The 16,428-nt window shown below is 37.3% G+C and overlaps 1 protein-coding gene across 4 annotated transcripts in view; it reads right to left on the bottom strand.

Annotated features, from left to right (window-relative positions):
- LOC120860261 (receptor-type tyrosine-protein phosphatase delta) overlaps nucleotides 1–16,428 on the bottom strand; it is a 563,312-nt gene that overhangs the window by 346,536 nt on the left and 200,348 nt on the right. The window lies entirely within an intron of this gene.

Here is a 16,428-nt window from a genome sequence, read left to right as displayed (position 1 = left end):
CTTGATGCCTTGGTACAAGCTGTTCCCTTGCATAAAATACCTTCTCGTCCATTTAAAAACTTATAGAATTTATCCATTTTTCAATCTCTAATAAAATATCTTGACGTCTTCTTTGATCCTCCCATGTGGATAAGATTCACTATCCTTTAAACTTTCTTATCATACCTTCTGTATCTCTTCTGTGAGTTTAAGCAGTCTACCATTTATTACAGCTCTTTTATACATATGTATTTCTCTCTCTGTACATTAACTGAATCCTGAGAAAAGCATCTGTGATCTGGTCAACTCTGAAGTCTCATTAACTCCTAGTCACACCAAGCACATAGTAAGTGTCCAATACATACTTAGAACTGATAAAGGGCTTCCCAAGTTACTATACCCTCTAATCTTTGGCTGTACATTTTCAGTACTTAAGATGGCTAATACTGTAATAAACATGAAAACCCTGCTTTCATTTGATTACATTTGCTTAGAGCTTGATAAATTAACTGAAAAATACAAACTTCATGTAATATATTGTACACTGACACGGCAAAGCACTGATGTGACACAGTGGGAGACTAATGGATCCATACCAGGCCTTAAGGTTGCAAAATACAGCATATCCAAATTACAGAGTCATGCACCCTACGGTAGGACTCAATGTATGAACTGAGTAATCAACTGAATGTACTGAGTCTAATACAATGGATCTCACCTCACTCATGAATATCCTTTAATCTCACTGTTATCACAGAGCTCTTCTATTTTCTGCTACTTTTTGTGCTTTTATAAATAAATTGACTTTATTGTTCTGACTGTACATTCTTAATATAAGTAAATTAGAAAACATAAATTAAAGGAAGGTATTTTAAAGCTTTTTTCCAATGGTTTATAATGTTTCCTGTGGACATCCCTTTGATGAATAAAGATTTTTGTTATGTCTGTTCTCTTATACTTTCTACAAAAGAGATTAATACACTGTACGATTATTTTATACTCTGCTTTTTACTTAAAATATATTGTGAACATATTTATGCCCATACATATTTAAATGGAAGAGTATTTTATAGTATAAAGCATAAAAAAATATTTTTATTTACTGTTAAACACTGAGGTTGTTTCCAATTTTTTAATGTTATAAAAACACTTAAGTGATTATTCCTATAGTTATATCCCTATACATATGTCATTCTTATATGTAATTCATTTCTACATATAAAACTCATAATCATGATGAATTCCTATATGTAAAATTAAAGGATTAAAAAAATTCTACATTTCTAAGATGTTTTATACATCTCAACATATTATCATAAAAAAACCTCATATTCATAGGAGGAATATATATGAGTGTCTAATTACCTACACCATTGCTAAAGCTGAAAATTATCACTTACTCATTTGTAAAATCTTTATCCTTTTTAACAGAGGGATAGAAGGCAGAGGTCAGAGGGTGGAGAGTTTAGAGAGGAAGAAATTAGAAAATTTACACCTTGAAAAAGAATCTTTTTCAGATACTCCTCAAATCCTGCCTTTTCCATTTCCTCTTGGGACAAAAGAACATATAAAGAATTCTTAGTGGTGAATACTCAAAGGCCAATGAAGAAAGAGGACAAGGAAGAAGAATATCTATCAAACTGAAACTACTGAAAGTAGTACTTAAATGTTATAGAAAATAATTTTTGATTTAAGACAATCAAGATATGAAGTCCATTTTAGTCTTTTAAACTGTTTTCCAAATAACAATTGAGATGAAGTTTCACATGAATTAGTCAGTGTACAGTAGTAAAATAAGTTTCGCATTTGTCCTATTTCAAAATATATTAATACCTGGGCCATAAACACTTGTTTTACAGCTGTAAAAGTTGTGTGGTCTCATTACTGTATCTCATTATTTAATATACAGTCATGGGGTATAATGACCAAAACAAACAATCCCCTACATTCACCGTGTTAGGGCCATGAAACATCTCTGAACTACTGACATTCTTAGCAAGATTGACCATACACTTTGGAATAAGACACTGTAAACACTGCTTTAGGAACACAAACTTTAGAAAGGTAGTACCAGTGGTCCTGAATCTCTCTTAGATAGAATCAGTGGTGCCATTCTTACCATCCCTTATGTCAGACTCATGCATCCTTAATGAAAAGTTGTTAGCAGCAACACTATTTAGATATTCACTTAACATTTTCCACTTCAAGACTCTAGGTCCACATACCATCTACTTATGCACTCAAAATACATAAGTACATAATACACAGACTGTGTATCCATCTTTGCTCAATGGAGTGATAAAGGCCCTTATACTGACAGACAAAGTCTCGCAATCTCTGCTCACTGGTAAAGATGTAGATGAAGAACACATTATTTATTGGTTTTTTTTTCCACCTTTCCTCTAAATGATAATGTACTCACAAGGTTATTTAACACAGACACTATATTTAATAAAAAAGAAACTCTTATCATCTTAGCATCCTTAGCATCTTTTCATAGTTAAGTTTTGAAATCAGATTCATTTACATCATTCACTGCTCATTTACTCATTAATCATAACTTATCACATCAGCTGTGCTGATCATCATTAAAAGTAATCATTTATATTTCCTTCTAACCTGATGCTTATCATGTAAACTGGATCACACCGGAAAGGTAAAATAAAATCTTAGGTAAAGGAAAATGCAAAGATATAATTAAAGTGGCAAAGAAAGGGATAAATGAAAAAACAATCTCATCTTTGGCATTTTTTTCTTCTAATTCTTTCTCAATTTTATGTTATTAAATTCCAGAATACAGATTCTTTAACCTCCCCTCTAAGAAATTTCCAGTAAGTCAACTATGTCAATTTTGTATTATTATTAAGGGGTACTAGAGTGAGAGGCAATGGCAACCCACTCCAGTACTCTTGCCTGGACAATCCCATGGACAGAGGAGCCTGGTAGGCTGCAGTCCATGGGGTTGTGAAGAGTTGGACATGACTGAGGAACTTCACTTTCACTCTTCATTTCCATGCATTGGAGAAGGAAATGGCAACCCACTCCAGTGTTCTTGCCTGGAGAATCCCAGGGACGGGGGAGCCTGGTGGGCTGCCGTCTATGGGGTCGCACAGAGTCGGACACGACTGTAGCGACTTAGCAGCAGCAGCAGAGTGATATGTGTACTGGCTTCAGTTTAGAGACCAGTGGCAAACCAGTTCCCCAAGGAGACCTACTGCTGCCATTTAAGTGTTTAGTAAAGCGTAAGCTTAGAGCCAGTATGAACTGCTATAACTCTCATCTTCCAATCAAAGTGTGATGTTACCACAACTGGCGAAGATCTGGATCATTTTTTGTAGGATAGATACATCTTCCAGGAATAAATGTGACCACAATCTTTCATCTATCAATTTCATACTGGTAAGTTAGCAAAGTAGTTTTGGAGAATAGCTGAAATATTCCCAGGTGCTAAACACAGAAACGGTATATGTGCAAACACATGTGCGTACTTTCAGTTAGTGGTAAAACAGATTGCAAAATGATTTTCTCTCCTTACTGGAGAAATTTAGAAGCACTGTCATAAGAAAACCTTGTTTATAGACAAAATAGCCTCTCTACAGATACATGGTCTTCGTATGTTACAGAGCACTCTGTCTAGGACAGAATATTGTAGAAAATGAGCTGCCTGTGTTTTTATTACAAAGGCGATGTTAATTATAATGTATAGAGAGTTTTATAACAAATATGACAGTATTTCCTAAAGAAAGTCCATAATTAATACTACCTTCCAAATAAATGATGCAATGATTTTTAGGTGTTCCCAAAGATGATACATTTTAAAATTTCATTTTTTAAAAATATTTTCTTCCAACTCAATGTTTTATATTAAGGGGTACTGACATTTGTTAATAAGCATGTAGACACATAATGGATAAATAATATAAAAAAATAAAAAGAAAAATGATGAAAAGGTTGATTTGCCTATACACCAGAATTGTTTGACTGAAAATGATTTTTAAAATGCTTTTAAAAAGTTCAGCATTATTCAAATTTGAACCAATAATCTGCTAGAGATCAAGGTATTCTAAGTTTAAAAGACTTATGTTATAGCTTCATTCTGTATAATGCCTAGCATATTGTAGATATTTGATTCATTTTAAATAAAGTATAACTATTTCAGTCATATGGATAATTTAGATATGAATCTATGTCCTTCCATTAGTTTTTTTTTAATTCACTTCCCTGTAGACTCAAAGCCAAAAATTACTTGGCAATGATCTGCAGAATTCCAAACATACTCATTCAATATTAGGTAACTATCAGAACCAGTAACAATTTGTAGGATAATAAAAATACTCATCTGATATCCTTCCAACTGAGCACATGTAGCAAGCAAGAGTGGTATTTATTTTACATATTAAATCATTCTTTCTAAAATAAAAAATTTTTTAATAAGAGACAGAAATTAACACCCATACAAGCAAGCTGAATATGGGGAAAGTGTTTCTTCCATAAAATGTCTCACTGAGCTTAATCTTGCCAACCACGATTGATCTCTGCATTCTGAAAGAGTAGCCTGTCACCCGCCCATTCTCAAATTCTCCCCAGTGAGCTATTTGGGGGTACAAAAGATGGAAAGATGACAACTGGCTCTATGCTAGGCTGTGAAGTCATGTACCGGCAAGCAATGATAATAATAGATGATCACCCAGGGCCATGCGCTGGCCCTGTCCACACAGAAGACTCAAGCTGACATTAATTGGATCCTGGCAAGAAAGAATAGGGTATAATTCCTTGGTTTGTAGATGAAAATAAACCTTTAAAGAACTTTAATAAAATGAGTCCAAAACGGAAGAGGGTATAATACACTAATGTAATTTACATTTTTTTTAATATGCTACATCTCTGTCAAGTAACCCTATCATCATTTCCATAACAGCATGCCAAACTGAGGAGTAGAAAACCAACAAGAGGAGGGGGAGGACCTTTTCTGTCCCATCCTCACTGAAATCTGTTATGCTCCAGCCAGTCCTTTCGTTCCCATTTTCCAAACAGCATCAGATTTATCTACATAAATATCCATCTCACCTCTCTTGGTTAAAAGAAAAAAATAGGTAACACTTGAATCTAGATACAAGGTAATACTACTCACATATTCTGGAATTTCAGTTGAATTAATCTTCAAATATCAAGTCCCTGATTTGTATCCCTGGGCAGTACAGCCCCTGGTACCAGCTCATTTTGGTGCAGATTATGCATGCTTTTCTAGAGAATACATTCTCTGAGCCCCAGAAAGATGGGAGGTATTCCAAAAGAGCACAGACAGTGAGGACCTTTATTTGCCAACTGACTCCCCCCTCCCCCCCCAACCCCAAACGCTATTAATTCTTTAATTTACAGCTCAGGGTATTAACGAAGAAAACAAAGGGTTTTCCCACACAGAAATAACCTTTTGGAAACAACCTGCAAACGAGATTTTAATTACACTATTTACCAGTTATAGACTGCACACAGAAATAAACTGAAACATTTCTTACTGAGGCTTTTTTTTTTTCTAACTGTTGCAGGCAACATTATAGCAATTTAAGTTGGTTTTCTGACAAATTATTAGGACACTTATTTTAGAAGGAAAATCAACCAATAATTACTGCCCTGGCACATGGCTATTGTTCAGAGCAGAAGCAGAAGCTGTGCCTGACAGCTGATGGGCGCAGTCCCCTGCTATCCTTAGAGCACATTTGCAGATACCCAGGGCCTCTTGCCAGACGGAGGCATGTAGAAGCCACCCTTTCCATCCAACAGAGCTGCACTGACCAGCCTGTGCTGAGAACAATCAAGGGACACCATTTCAGGACCTCCTACAAGGTTGGGCCTAGCTTCAGAAGCTAAAAATACTGTTTTATTTATTAACAATTTCAACTGAACAACAGCCATGGCCTTTGAGCATCATACCAAAATATCAAGGTATAATGCTAAGCACTTCAAGTTCTAGACACATGCCTGAAAGTGTTTTCATTAGTGATTCCAGATCGTTATGGATGGAAGAAAATGCTTCTTTTGTATTTGTGTAACAGGGGCATTTGTGAATACACGCCAGGCCACATGTGAGCACCTCACTTTCCAGAATTAGAAAAAAGGCCTATAGATTTTCCTGAGAAGCTTTTACGCCGTACCAAATGAAAAGATAAACGCTCCAGGATGCCAAAAGTTAAGAGATGCAGACTAATTCCTACCCTGAATCATGACATAACTAGCCACAGTCCCTAATGTAATCAAAGGAAATGTTGCTTTAAAGTTCCTTGTAGGACCTTTGTCAAAGTATGCTATCTGAAGTCTCTGGGAACCTAGAGAGAGTGCCAGCTGCTTTTGAGGTGGATCTAAAAATGCCGTGAAAGTAGATCTTTCAAAGCCAAGAGGGGAAAAACAAAAGAGGGGTCTAAAGGAATGGGTCACCATTACTAACTAAATATGTTATCAGTCACTCCAATTCATCAGGTAAACGGAGTCCGGGGCTTCAGGGTGCCTTCTGAAGGCAAAATAAACTACAGAGAAAGGTAAAACTAGTGTTTAAAATCTGCAAGACTCTTGAGTCCCTTGGACTGCAATGAGATCCAACTAGTCCATCCTAAAGGAGACTGGTCCTGTGTGTTCACTGGAAGGACTGATGCTGGAGATGAAATTCCAATACTTAGGCCACCTGATGCGAAGAACTGACTCATTTGAAAAGACCCCAATGCTAGGAAAGATTGAGGGCAGAAGGAGAAGGGGACGACAGAGGCTGAGATGGTTGAATGGTATCACCGACTCAATGAACATATGTTTGGGTAAACTCCGAGAGTTGGTGATGAACAGGGAGGCCTGGCGTGCTGGAGTCGGACACAACTGAACAACTGAACTGAAAATCTGCAGAGCAAAGCAAAGCAATCCCAACACTGATAGAGACTGAAGTAAAAATGGAAAGCATCTAGGAATATAGACATCATTTTTGAAAGAGCTGATATGAAGGCTTATACTCCCCTTTACCAGCCAGGCAAGGGTCTTAACCATCCAACTGCCCCCACCAGTGCTGCCCCCACACGAGGCATCTGCCTTAAGGATCCCCATTCACGTCTGCAGAGTGCCTTCCCCCCTTCCCGTGCTGAATGCTTGAGCCTTGCCTGAGATACTGTAAGGGCTGGAAGCCAATGCCAACTCATGACCTACAGCCTCCATGGGACTTGTGTCACCTCTCAATCATCTGCCCACCTTTCACCATTCTCCAGAAGTCTGCCCGGCACTGGCCTCTCTCCTCCATGAGATTGATGCTCTCACCTCCTACTTCAACAAGAGAAAATAATGCCACCCAGTGTGAACTTGATGGCAGCCACATCCGATCTGCTGTACAAGAACTTCTAACACAGAGACAATTCTTCCTTTCAGTTTATCCTCTTTCAGGCCCCAATTGCCTCACTTGTTCTTCTACTTCCCCTCTCACCATCATAGACAACTTGCTATATCAAATGTCACTGCTGTCTACACAATCAACATCTTCAGTCTCTCCCTAATAGCCACCTCCCTTTAGAACAGGATCTCTCCCCACTGATATCCCGAGTCAAATCCTTCTTTCTTTGTGCATCACAGAAGCTTTAGCAAAATCCCTGGCCTCCGGTCAGTAGATGTTACTAACACTCTTTCCCCCTAGTCATGACAAGGAAACACTGCCAAAGTCCCCTGGAAGGACTTTCTATGTTTTAGAACCAACAATGTATTGTATCTCGAGTCTGTTTCTGTTTTGTTATATTTATTTGTTTCATTTTTTTAGATTTTCATGGGGAGACGGAAGTAAGGAGGGGTGAGACAGAGGATTAAGAGGTACAACCTATGTACAAAACAAAAAAACTGCAAGAATATAACATCCAGCACAGGGAATGTGGCCAATATTATAACTTTAGCTGGGATATAATCTATAAAATTTTGAATCACTACATTGTACATTTGAAAATGATATAATATTGTAAATCAACTATAACCCCTCAAAAGTATTGCACCCCAGGAATCTCCACAATCCCTAGAGAAACAGGAAGGCTGGACCCTAGCTGAGACCTCATCAGTCAATAACGCCCTACCCTATACTACGCTACTTCTTTAAATATTCCTGCTGCTGCACATTTCACATGGCTTACGATCTGTTCATCTTCTCTCTCCCCTGCTAATCTGTAAGACAAAATAATGGCATGACCTATAAAGCACTCCTTAATACATAACTCCAACCAAAGATTATGCCTCAACTGAAATTTATTAAATTACTAGTGATTTCAGAAGATTCAATATATGTACACCTTTTGTATATGAATATATTTTGGTTATGGTCAAAATGCAGCAAACAAATACATATGAATTAGGTACCTACTTAAAGAAATTATTTACTAAAGTCTACGAATATAAGCCTGGGTATAGATTTACATATATACATATATGTGTGTATACGTACACACACATAGATACACATACACAAATATATATATATTTATGTGTGTATATATATTATTCTTTCAAATTCAAACACTAGTGGAAATTCCAAAAGATTTTCACTTCTTCATAAATACTAAAGCTTGTAATAAAGAAAAAGTATCTTAATGAAATAACCAATAATCATGCTTGGTAAAAATAAACTTAATACATGAATATGGTAATTGGTTTCCCTTCCTATATACGTAAATGCATCCTTGGATTTTAGCCATGAGGACAGTATTATTATTCAAGACCATTAACTTGCAAGGTCAGCTTCTAAAGTTGATTGTGGTGTGTGATACCATTAGTTCTCTCTTCTCTATCTTATTTTTTTCCCTGTTAGGTATTTTACAGGCAGTATTTTTATCAGTCTTTCTGGCAAGATTTTTTTTAAGTAAAACAATTTTACAAATATGCACATAGAACAATATTAATTTATTCAAGATTCCTAAGCATGCTTTGGAAAGGTAAGTAGAATTATATTAGCTATACAATCCATGGCCAGAATACTGGAGTAGGTGGCTGTTCTCTTCGCCAGGGGATCTTCCCAACCCAGGGATCGCATTGCAGGTGGATTCTTTACCAGCTGAGCCACCAGGGAAGCCCAATATACAAGTAATGAGAATCAAATTAAATAATCAATAGTTTAAAAAAACAATTAAGGAAAGATGAGAACATGTTTATCATCAAGTTATAAAGCCAGTCTAGTTAAAAGTACTCAATTCTGTGGTTATCCAAAATGCATGGAAGGTTGGTGTGTAAGGAGATTTCACACGTTGTTTTTCCTAAAACAACACCTAAAAACAGCACCTAAAAAAATCTACAAACATAATCTCTGCTTTACTCCTCTGTCCCTGAAGGGAAATTTATGAGTAGAATGTATCCTTTAATGGAAGAAAGGCTAATGTGGCTTTGGAGGCTGGAATTTATTGTGTTCACTTTTCACTTTCATGCATTGGAAAAGGAAATGGCAACCCACTCCAGTGTTCTTGCCTGGAGAATCCCAGGGACGAGGGAGCCTGGTGGGCTGCTGCCTATGGGGTCACACAGAGTTGGAGACGACTGAAGCGACTTAGCAGCAGCAGCAGCAGGGTTGAAATAGCAAAGTGATCAACAACACAATTTTCTTTTAAGTGCAAAGTGACCCCCTCACTCCCAAATTATTTAAAAAAAAGCATTTTCTAGAAATAGTGTGCTTTGTTTTACCTACTTTAGATACTGAATTTCTAAACTTTAAACTTTAAGCAACAATAATAGGAATATGAATGTATAGATATCAAAACATAAAGAGGATTGAAAAGCTCTGAAAAAAGTCAACGATGTATGAGCAGATGTATTTCCATCAATACCAAAAGGGCCTGAAATTCCATATACATCAACATTTTCCATTTTCACATTTCTTTTACTCCCTGGAGCATGAACACTCTTGACACTTTCTATTCCCTTGAAATTATTTTTTTTTCCTTTTTATAATATCCCTTTCACCCACCTGTTTTACAGATCACATCTTTGACAGGACTTCTTCATCTCTTGATAAGTTTCAGTTAACAAGATCCCTCATTGTTGGTCTTCCCAAACTCACACAATCCATTTAACTAACAGAGCTGTTCAATTAAAGTACAGCTGCAATCATGCCATGATCCTGCTCAAGAATCTTCAATAGCTCCTCACTCAGTCTCAGTCCAATCATTTAGTCATGTACGACTTTGTGATCCATGGACTGCAGCACACCGGGCTTCCCTGTCCATCACCAAGTCCCAGAGCTTACTCAAACTCACGTCCATCGAGTCAGTGATGCCATCCAACGATCTCATCCTCTATCGTCCCCTTCTCCTCCTGCCATCAATCTTTCCCAGTATCAGGGTCTTTTCCAATGTGTCAGCTCTTCACATCATTTGGACAAAGTATTGGAGCTTCAGCTTCAGTCCTTCCAATGAATATTCAGGATTGATTTCCTTTAGGATGGACTAGTTGGATCTCCTTGCAGTCCAAGGGACTCTCAAGAGTCTTCTCCAACACCACAATTTAAAAGTACCAATTCATCGGTGCTCAGCTTTCTTTATAGTCCAACTCTCACATACGTACATGACTACTGGAAAAACCATAGCTTTGACTAGACAGACCTTGGTTGGCAAAGTGATGTCTCTGCTTTTTAATATGCTGTCTAGGTTGGTCATCGGAGAAGGCAAAGGCACCCCACTCCAGTACTCTTGCCTGGACACCATGGACAGAGGAGCCTGGTGGGCTACAGTCCATGGGGTTGCTGAGTCGGACACAACTGAGCGACATCACTTTCACGTTTCACGTTCATGCATTGGAGAAGGAAATGGCAACCCACTCCAGTGTTCTTGCCTGGAGAATCCCAGGGACGGGGGAGCCTGGTGGGCTGCCGTCTATGGGGTCTCACAGAGTCGGACACGACTGGAGCGACTTAGCAGCAGTAGCAGCAGCCGGTTGGTCATAGCTTTTCTTCTCACTACTCACTACTCCTCACTACTGCCTACTAAATATATGGCCAGAAGCTTTGTTGAAATAATTAAGTAAACCTAATCTTATACGTTGGAGAAGGAAATGGCGACACACTCCAGTACTCTTGCCTGGAAAATTCCATGGACGGAGGAGCCTGGTAGGCTACAGTCCATGGGGATGCAAAGAGTCGGACATGACTGAGTGATTTCACTTTCTTTCTTTCTATAGTTCCTTTTGGAAAGGGAAATGGCAACCCACTCCAGTGTGTTTGCCTGGAGACTTCCATGAACGGAGAGGCCTGGTGGGCTTCAGTCTATGGGGTTGCAAAGAGTCAGACACGACTAAGCAACCAACACACACACAACCTTATACGTTAGATCCCTAATTTGCCTACCATGACCACAATCCTCACTACTCATAAACATGTCAGACTTAGAGACTTTGCCAAAAATATCATTATTTCATCACATTTTATTTTCAAAATACTGAGCACAGTCATCTGCAGCAGAACCACCTTTCACTGCTTATTAAAAACACACATCCTAGTAGGGGGACTCCTTTAAAAAAAACTACCATATTACCCAGCATGGAAGTAACCTAGATGTCCACTGACAGATAAATGGATAAAGAAGTCGTGGTACATGCATACAATGGAATATTACTCAGCCATAAAAATTAACTCACTCGAGTCAGTTTTAGTGAGGCAGGTAAACTCAGAGCCTGTTATACAGAATTAAGTAAGTCAGAAAGAGAAAAACAAATATCATATATTAATGCATATATATGGAATCTAGAAAATGGTACTGATGAACCTATTTGCAGGGCAGAGATAAAGACACAGACATACAGACTTGTGGACCCAGTAGGGGATGGAGAGGATGGGACAAATAAAGAGAACAGCACTGGAATATCTTCATTATCATATGTAAAATAGATAGTGAATGGAAAGTTGCTGTATAACACAGGGGCTCAACACAGTACTCTGTGACAACCTAGAAGGGTGGGATGGGGTGGGAGAGAGGTTTAAGAGGGAGGGGACATATGTATACTTATGGCTGATTCACACTGTTATACAGCAGAAGTCAATACAATATTGTACAGCACTTATCTTTCAATTAAAAAATAAAAGAAAGAAAGAAAGAAAGAAAGAAACATGTTCTATGTTCCAGTCCAGATCTGAATTAGAACATCAGAGTAAGGGCTGATAATCTATATTGCTAATATCTCCAACAGATGATATTTAATATACCAAACTGTTAGAACTTTTGTGTATTTGTTAAGACTGTTCCATTCTTCTGAAATAATTTCATTGAAACATCTACTTCTTGAAAGCCTATTGCTCCTTCAAGGCTATCCCAAATGTCCTCTCCTGAGTGAGGTCTTTTCTAATCCCTAGTCAAATAGGAGTTCTAAGGATCCTGAATTCCTTTATCACCATTTGACTTCTCCGTGACAGAAGCAGATTCACCTGGAACTTAAGAAAGTGTAAGCTTCAGGGCCCTTGACCTGATAGATCTCATATGTCACACAGACAGGGTTAAATGCTTTGTAAAATCTGCAACAGTCAGATATTTCTCTCCCAATCACTTTAACATTACTCATGCTCCTCTTCATGCATGGTAGTGTTAGAGGGGTTACAGGCCACTTTAGAGGGTCCAGTTAGGGAAGGTCAATAGGGATGTATTTAGTCTGGATTTATCAGAATATAGGATTGTGGTTCACAGCTCAATTATTACTGGCCATTTAGTATATGGACAATTTCTAGGTCTCCTGCTGCTGCTCGTCTTACCAACTCATCCAGTTCCTTCTATGAGGAAACCACTGACAAACTGACTCATTCACATCCAAAAGTCAAGGAATATTATAACTTGAAACTGTGCAAAAAATCTAGAATGCCTTGAAATAGCACAGAGATTATCAGATCACCAATAAAGTCATAAAAGTGAGAGCTTTCAAACAGTTTTAAAAATATAAATTTTCAACAGCATTGCTGTAGAGAGGTCTGAACTATTTTTCTATTCTCTATATGAAAAATGGTATTACAAAGCTGCCAAATGAGGAAGCAATGAAAGATTATAACTGAAAAAAAAAGGAAAATAGTTTTACAAGTATGACAAGGAGCTACTAAAAATATTTTTCTAGATTTCTATGATATCTGTCAGCTTTCTAAATTGATAAATTATTATTTTCTCATTCAAAGTTATTTTAACTGTTGACCTTATTCCTTTATTTGTAATTTTAAATTATTTTTCTAAAGCAAGCTCACCAAATTGCATAAGTTTAAGACCTCCCAACTCTATAGCCACCCTTAATTTTGTTCCTGAAAATAAGGTCTATGATATCAAATTATATGCTCTTTGCTCTTATCTCTACTTTCTTTCAAAATAACAGACTATGGAAAGGGAGGGCACACTTATTAAGTTTTGCATCCCCTGGAAATCTCATACTTACTTATTTGAGAAAACAGTACGTAGTAGTTTCTCATTAAAAGTCTATTTCTCACAAATTGATTTATTTACATGGTCATATCAATTTACAGATTCCAACTTAAATAATTCCTCATTATGTTATTAGATATCCTTTCATAATATTTTAAAATAAACTCCCAGTGTTGGCAAATATAATGGATTCATTTTCTCATGATCAGATTGACAGCAAAATATTGTCATGTTAATTAATTATGTACAGGAAACGCATTTTGTTCCTTTATGTTTCTTCCAAATATCTAAATTAATAGAATAATATAGAATATGTAAAAGTTGCACTTTTTTTTTCCCCAGTTTAGTTTGGACCTTGGCATGTTGTCTACTTTCCATTAAGTGAATATCCATTAATAATATGGCTAGTATTAGAGATTATAGGAATTTAATCTTTATAAGAACAGATGCTGTTCTTATGTCAACTACTAAATTAACTAAAATGCAAGCTACACTCCTAAATCCAGATTCATTGTGTATTTTTACATAGTGTCTACTCCAATTATTCAAAAACTGTTTGTTTTCTCTGCAGTTTTTTGTTTTCTTCACCCTTAGGAAGACTTTTATTTATTCTCACCCTTCAGCAATTTCAAAAGAGGCAAGTGAGCAAAAGAGAGAGAGAAAAAAGACAGAAACCAAGAAGGAACAATTCTTTCATTAGCCATCTTTTTATAAAAGCTTGATTACGAAAGATGGTCAACCCAATTGCTGATGATTCTCAGGAAATATCTGGTGATTTTATATAGCTGTTAGACCAGGATGGGCTTTAGAAGTGAACTCTACCAGGACTAGGGTTTACCTGTTGTTCAAAGACCCTGGGACTGAGCCCTGGGTCCTAATGGCCCTCTGCTCAGCTCTCAGCCCACTAGCAGGCTCCAGAAACCATAGTGTGAAAGTGAAAGTCGCTCAGTCAAGGCCTACTCTTTGCGACCCCATGGACTGTACTCCCGCCAGACTCCTCTGTCCATGAAATTCTTCAGGCCAGAACACTGGAGTGAGTAGCTGTTCCCTTCCCCAGGGGATCTTCCCAACCCATGGATCAAACCCAGGTCTCCCGCACTGTAGGTGGATTCTTTACCATCTGATCCACCAGAGAAACCCAAGAACACTGTAGTGGGTAGCCCATCCCTTCTACAGCAGATCTTCCCAACCCAGGAATCGAAACGGGGTCTCCTGCATTGCAGGCAGATTCTTTACTAGTTGAGCTACCAGGGAAACCCAACCCATTTGTAAATCTGCAGCACAATGAACCCTAAAGTCAATAGACATCTTGACTTGCCCAGACGTTCTCAGATGCAGATGACTGTAACCTTGAAAGCTTTCTGTCAAAACTCCAGGTCCAGGTTTAATCCTGAGTAGATTTTAAATTAGCTTTCATTTTTATTTATAACCACATCACACTAGTTTTTATCACTGTTCTTAGCTTACTTATAGTCTCTTTTTTTAAATTTAGCAGGTCCAAGGTTTTTTTTCAAGTTATTTTGGCCCTAGGCATACTTGAGATTATGCATTCTTTGCTGTTGAATTATTTTTAAACCTTAAGTCTCATGGTTTTGGTGATTTAAAATCATTTGAGAGAACTAGAGTTTTCCTTCTTTCAGATTATTTTCATACTTTGTGGAGTTTTGCTGTTTTAATCACAGTTTAATAATTTGTGTTCAGTTCTGGAGATATTTTGAGAATATCTTTGGGGTCACCATACAAAAGGCATTCACTAAAGAGTTATGAAAATCACTAGGTCAATATGTATTTAATTTTAATAACATATGACAAAAAATAAAAGGAGGAAAAAAGGAAATAGAGAGTTCACATTCATTAATCCACTACCATGCCCCACGAATGTAGGATTTCATGAATTTCAGCATATTTGACCTTCACTGCAGACCTATAAAATGTGAGGAAGCTGAGACTATAAATGAATGGCCCATCACATTAATTCCTAGTTTATCCTTTGAAACAACCAGATGGTCATTGTCACAATTAGCTTTCATTGGAAAACTAATAGTTTACCTTACCACTGATTATAATGACTCTGTGCAGAAAGACAAATCTCAGGAAGGAGACCTTTGGTACTGTGACTGCACTGAACTAATGGCAAAGTACATTAAACTTGAAATACTCAGTGATTCTGGCAGAGGAGTGTATTCTATCAAATAGTAAGTTGAGTTTGCTCAGTCTCCAAGACTGTCTTTTCTCAACCAATAACACAGGGGGTTCATTTTTTTAACCTATCTAAATCTAGTGAAGAAGGCAAGATGAGTCATATAAAAAGAAGAGAGCAATGCCTACATTTGGAGTCTCTCAACTGCCTCATGATAAAGGCCACTTAGTAAATAATAGCAGTAGGTCTGCCAGCTCAGAGAGGCTAACTCACATGAAACAAGGGGGCCTTCTTACCAGCACATACCTGGGTTTCCAGTGTACCTGTGGAGTGGCTTTCCGACAGGAAGCCCCAACTTTACCTGCCTCCCGTGAAGACTGTTTCATCAACACAAATCAATTGAGTATTACTTTAATTAACATCTACTATCCCATAAATCTCCATTTGAGAAATGCTGCCCAGGTGAGAATTATCAGTGACCTGTTTCTCTGAAGAAATAACTGACAATTAAAAAAAAAAAAAAGGATTTGTTCCTTCAACTAAAATGGTATCTCTTTAAACAAAACTCTCACAAGCAAAAAAACATTATATTAGTCTCTATACTTTAAAAATTTATTAGCCATGACAAATAAAATACTCTAGAAATATGTGTTAACTCTGATGAATTCCAAAGAAAGAAGTATTCAGTTTGAAGCTTCTATGCTTTTACTAATGCCATCATCTCTATTTTTAAGTACTACTTTAATTAATTAATTAGGACTCACCGTGCATGTGGGATCTTAGTTTCCTGACCAGGGATCAAACCTGCGCCCCCTGCATTAGAACCGCAGAGTCTTAACTACTGGACTGCTAGGGAAGTTCCTCCTCTACTTTATATATATTGTGTCCATTTATTTGTTGAGGGCTAAATTTTTACATGAGGTATAATTTATA

The sequence above is a fragment of the Oryx dammah genome, unplaced genomic scaffold, assembly GCF_014754425.2.
Source record: "Oryx dammah isolate SB20612 unplaced genomic scaffold, SCBI_Odam_1.1 HiC_scaffold_11050, whole genome shotgun sequence".
Classification (NCBI taxonomy): Eukaryota; Metazoa; Chordata; class Mammalia; order Artiodactyla; family Bovidae; genus Oryx; species Oryx dammah.
The sequence above is the reverse complement of the archived record's forward strand: the minus strand, read 5'-3'. Positions and strand labels throughout refer to the sequence as shown.